The sequence below is a fragment of the Cupressus sempervirens genome, chromosome 9, assembly GCF_028749045.1.
Source record: "Cupressus sempervirens isolate cs-2001-9-10 chromosome 9, ASM2874904v1, whole genome shotgun sequence".
Classification (NCBI taxonomy): Eukaryota; Viridiplantae; Streptophyta; class Pinopsida; order Cupressales; family Cupressaceae; genus Cupressus; species Cupressus sempervirens.
The window spans coordinates 429,616,470-429,622,469 of NC_143126.1; positions in this window are offsets into that span (position 1 = coordinate 429,616,470).

The window sequence follows — 6,000 nt, forward strand, 5'->3', positions numbered from 1 at the left end:
AAGTTCCTTAGTGGGTGCCGAGCAAGCTAGTTCAAGCCAAGAAAGTTCTCAATCAAAGCTGAGTACCAAGAAATTCTAGTGTGTGCTGAGTAAAGATCAAGTGCTGAAGCATTAACAAATATTAGTTGGTGCCAAGTGATCTATAGGTGCCGAGCATCAAGAAAAACATAGTTGATGTTGAGTAACACAGTATGTTGCATGCACCAGTATTTCAATAGTGCCAAGTTGCTGCATTATTTTAAATGACAAAGATTCACCAAATCTGAGTTGACTTAGTGGTTATCTTAAATTTTGTGAACTAGTTGGAGGATAAGGATGATGAGCTAGTGGCATAGAATTCTATGTAAACCCTTTTTGAGAAAATTCAAAAGGATTACTTAAGAAGTTTCTAGAGGATACAAAATATGGGTTAGATATAATGAATCCCACCTAATCCATATGAATTGAAATTGAAGAATGAAAGAATTGAGTGGGAAAGGAACTCCAAGAATTCTATTTAAGGAGTCACAGACAAGGAAGTAAATGCTATTGATGTTGCTACTGCAGAAGTGCCAAATTGAAAAGTGTTAGAAGGGTGTCAAGAAGGCATCTAGAAGAAGGAAGAGCACAGGGGCTCTGCTTCTACAAGTGGTCAAGAAGGGATGATTTCATTGGTACATTGAGCATGAAGACTCAAGGAGACTAAGCTTGAAAGGAGGGCAAGTTGTTAAGAGTTGCAGAGATTGAAGGCCAGGCAATGAGAAGAGCTAAAGTGTGATCTAAGATCTGCAAGTTGAGTTGTATGTTGTAATTAGGTCAAAGATTTTCTAATACTCTCTAGTAATTATATTAGATATGGAAATCCTATGGGCTTAGGTTGGTCTAATAGCCATTTGTAAATCTTTTAGCAGGGTGGCATTCCAAGTGAATGTTCTAAAGCCCTCTAATCAGGCCCACTTCTAACATGGTGGCTAAATTCTCTAACAAGGTCACATTTAACAGTGTGTCATGAGCCTTTAACAGGGTAGGCCTTTCACATGGCATCACTTTAGAAGAGTGAGAATTGAGTAGCATGTTACTGGTGATTTTTCCCAAATTGGGTTTTCATGTAAATCACTATGTTATGTGTTAATCTCTTATGTGTTATGCTTGCATGTTGATTTATAGTAACTTGTTGATTAGAAAAGTTAAAGCTTGGATGAATGAATGGTTGAAAGGGCTCACTATACTTAGTGAAAAGTTTGAATAGCACATTTGGACCTTGAATAAGTGATTCAACCCCCTCTTAGTTATTCTAAAGCATTTCTAACAGTCATTTGTCTTCTTCAACCATGATTCTATCTTGTTCATCTTTCTTTTTCAGTTTAGTTGTCTCACATAACAATACTGATTGAGTTTCTTATTCCCTTTTCAAATTCTTGATTTCTTCATTTAGGGCATTTTTCTTTTCCATTAGATTTGCAATAGTTGCACCAAATTCATTTGAGTTCTTGTCTTCAAACAATCCACTAGTGTCTTGTTCTTTATATTGAGTGTCATTTTGTTGAATGACCAATTCTTTTCTTTTCTTCAATGGCTACTATAGTTCATCTCTTGTCTTCTTGAGTTGATGTAGGACAAGTTGTATTTGAATCTTTTGGTTCTCAATAGTCTTTCCCAATTTGTATACTTCTATCTTCAAGATCTTATGTCCAAAGTTGTCAAACATTCCTTTACAGAGAAAAAATCTCTAATACCAATTGTTTGAAATAACAATGGGAAAGTAAGCTCTTAGAGGGGGGGAGGGGAGTTGAATAAGAACTTCAAAATTTTACCTCTAAAACAATTCACCATTCATCCACCTCATAACTTAACATGTTAAATGAAATAAGTAACTATTCATCAAATCCAAAGTATGAAATAAATCAACACATTACACATAAGATTTTGGCTACCTAGAAACCCTCCAAGGAGAAGGTAAAACTGGGGTGGGGATGAGACCCACTAATCTTCACTACTACAGTTGTAAAGTGTGGCCTATTATGGCAACAAAGTTTTTTATCATAAAATATGATATGCTATGTGAAATGTCTTTCCTATTAAAGGCTTACAAGACTGTTAGGTCTCACCTTGATTAAAGGATTTAAGCTCACAACTAAGTAAGAACTTTTTTAGGAGATTTACAAAAGCCTATTAAGACTACTTTGTTAAGGGATTTACTCTATCTCACCTATTAGAATGATTCAACACCTAATCCCTCTATTAGCACCTTGTTGTTTAATGTTAGACCTATTCTTTACTTGTTGTCTCTTGATCCTCCTGATTAGATCTGTCTTCTCTATCCTTTCACTATCTATCTCTGTTCTTCTCAAATAGATTCTACATTGTAGTTCTATAACTTAGCCATCATTTCCATTTTGAAAATGCTCTCTATTCTTTCAATGTTCCACTCCTTGTGCATGTAATGCTTCTCTTTGGAACTTCTTCAATGCATACTCCCCCTTAGGGTTTACCTTTTTAACGAGGTATCATGGAGATGGTCTAGGTTAAAATCAATGGTTGTGGTTGATCCTTATTACTGCCTAACTCTTCCCTTATTTGATTGGCTGCATGTATTTATATAAGGATTTTTAATATGACTAGATCCTTATTCCTTAATATTGAAAATTCTTGTTCATGATGGCCAAAAATGGTTTACATAGAAGTTTGGGCCATAACAGACATCTATGTGAAAGACTGGCAACTCAACATCAATAGGCTTTGATGTTCAACCTTCACTATGCTCTTTATATTGATACTTGACTTCTAAATGGCTTGACACTCACTCTTGCTCGACACCTAAATTACTCGACATACAGTGACTACTCAACACATACTAGTGCTTAGCTTTAACTGTTATATTACTCGACATGTATTATTTGGAGGATTATGCTTGGCATACACTATGCACTCAGCTTGTACTTTTTTTTTATAGATAATAACTAAGTGCTTTGTCTCTACTTTGTCAAAACCAGAACGAGATTAACAATATATGTACATATATTACATATACATACATACATATATACATACATACATATGTATGTACATATGTATATATTTAGAGAGAAACACAATGAAATAAAAAATATCAAGAGATATAGATAGATGGGGAAAGAGATATAGCTATAGATATCTACAAAAATAAGGCAGTTATAGAGATCACAAGGAAATATTAAATGGAAGCAAATAAAACCAAATTCACATGTATTTTTGGTCATCTTTGTTACTATTTATCAAAGTTTATTTTATGATAACTTGGTTTTCTATAATCTAATTAGTTGTAATTTCTATGAGTGCAATAAGCATGGAGACTCTAGATTGTGTGAATTGTATGTGCCTTACAATCTTAACACTGCATATTTTTCCTCTAGAAATTATAAGTCAGTGAAAAATTAGATTTGAACAGATTGACCAAAATTTTTAAAGAACTTTTCTTTATTTGTCATACTTTAGGATCCTTGACATATATGCATCTTTGTATAAATTTTGGTAAATATAATATTCCCAACATAGGGAAAGTTCTTTACTTAGGTTAATTGATTAAGGGGCCTCAAATTTAAATATCATATGGATCATTTAATTGATTAATTTAGTTATAACATAAAATTTCATAAATTGCTTATGTTTCCTTGCTTGTAACCCTTCTGTAAAATTCTAGAGACCTTTATACTATTTTTTTTGTTTCTTAGATATCTATAGATTCTAGTTGGAATTTAGCATCATTTTTTTAATTTTAGAAGTATAATCCTCACCATTTGATCATTTGTAGTTTCAATGAGAGTAAACCCTCACACCATTTTTCATATTGGTCCAGATCAAATGTAATTTTAGATATAGATTTTTTTAAAATCCAAATATCAACTATTTATTTCCATGTGTTAATCCATTATATATTCTAGAAATAAGATTGATGGCTTTCATTAATGATTGAATTACTTCCTTCATATAGTTTCCATGTCTATAAACCTTAATGTAATTTCTATGTCAATACTTAAGACAAAGTAGGAAGAGTTATATATTATACACATATGGGGGTAGAGGATTTTGTCCATATAGACATTGAGCTAATGAAATCTTGTACTACATACAATCATCTCTTTTTGTCTAATACTATTGTACTAGTTTGTTGGGCATATTATATTATGTAGTCAAATAATTATATTACAAAAGTAAATGTAGTCACCATATAGATGGAATAAATTTTCATACATGTTGTGTTGTGAGGTGAGGGGGTATCATCAGATGGTGTTATATGCCTAATGGTTATAGGTAAATTAAAGTAATGTAAGAGCTAGTGATCTTGCTAGCCTCTTGGCTAACATTGAATGCATACAGGATCATTATAATTAGATAGGATGGAGGATAATGAACTAAGATGAAAATGTATCAATGAGAGATAACAAGAGGGAAAATGAGAATTTTGAGAAGGAAAAAAAAAAACTTAGTGAGGTATTGGGAAATGGAAAGAAAAAATGTAGTAAAACCCTTCAAATATTAGTAAAAGCAATTTCCTATATATATCCAATTATATTGATATTTTTTCAAAGGAGAAAATTTCTTGGAGAACAAGAGTCTACCATTTTTTGTATGCAAGATCAATTCAGGTGAGACCATTTTGATGTTTGATTTTGAGTATTGTTGTCCATCAATTGTAATGTGTTTTTTTATCTATGGTATAAAAAGATATATTTACATCAAAATAATTATTACAAGAAGAAGATCATTACGACGAACCAATCTAATTTTGATATGTATAGGAAAGAATTTATTCATAATCATGGTTGGGGAAAGAGGATATGTATTTGTAACTCAATGGGATGTTAGAGGATGACATAATAAATTTTTTAACAATTCACTTTGAGGGAGCCACTCATAAATTTTGGAACCATGGGATGGTCACCCTTGACCAAGATTAAGCTACTTCAAATGTCAATTTCATAGATTAACTTATTGACCACATTGATGAAAAGGATCCAAAAATAAATTTCAAGGAGTTTTCACAAACAAAGAAGACTAGGTTAGTGGAAAATCAAAATTTAGAATTTCAGAGGCTAATAGTGTTAATTACTAAAATGTATAAGAAAAGACTTTTCACACTATTTGTTGACAAATTCATGTAACTCCTCAAAAGTTTGGTCAAAGGTTTCATCTCAAATATGGATATAGAGGGGTACAAGAAGACACATAATATCTCCACCTCACTCTCTTGGAGTCAAAGACATTCTAAACCATCTGTCTCAAAAGAGGATAGGAAAGAGGAACCAATTTAGAAGAAGCCTCTAATTGACAAGGTCACTATTAAAGAGCTCCAAAGAAAGAATATTTGATTTACTTACAAGAAGCCTTGGTTATTGGTTCATTAGTATCTTGGCAAGTTTAATATTTATTATATTGCTTGGTGGTACCTCATGATGATAATGAGTGTAAAGTACCCAAAGTGAAAGGGAAAGAGACTAATTATGTAGAGATGAGTATTGAACTTATACAAAGTGGAGGTTAAATCGATGCGCTTCTTACAACTTTATAATGCATAATGCTTTGGTTTCATGCCACACTTCAAGGGGGATGAATCACCATCACTTTTTTATAATGGGTTTATAATTAATTTTATTAATTCAACACTTGTCACTAAGAGGACTTTGTAAACAATCTAGCATAAGACATTTGAGCTGAAGGAGGTAGTAGGAACTTTACTACCCCGCTCATGTAGTTGAACAACTAAGAATTACCATGGGGAGCTATACAAAGACATAAAGTTTCATTGTGATAGATCATGATGACACAAATATTGTATTCATCATTCATTGGATCGAGACCCTCACTGTGCATAATTTTTTAAGAGAATGGAGCTTTCATTTTAGGTGGATGATAAGAAGGTGATACTTAGAGGGATATCCAATACCAGAGCAAGAGATTTTTTAGAAAAGAAGGTGGAGGCATTTTCTAGACAAGAAAAGATTTGGGAATATAATTTTAACACCAAAGATTTGAAAGGGAAGA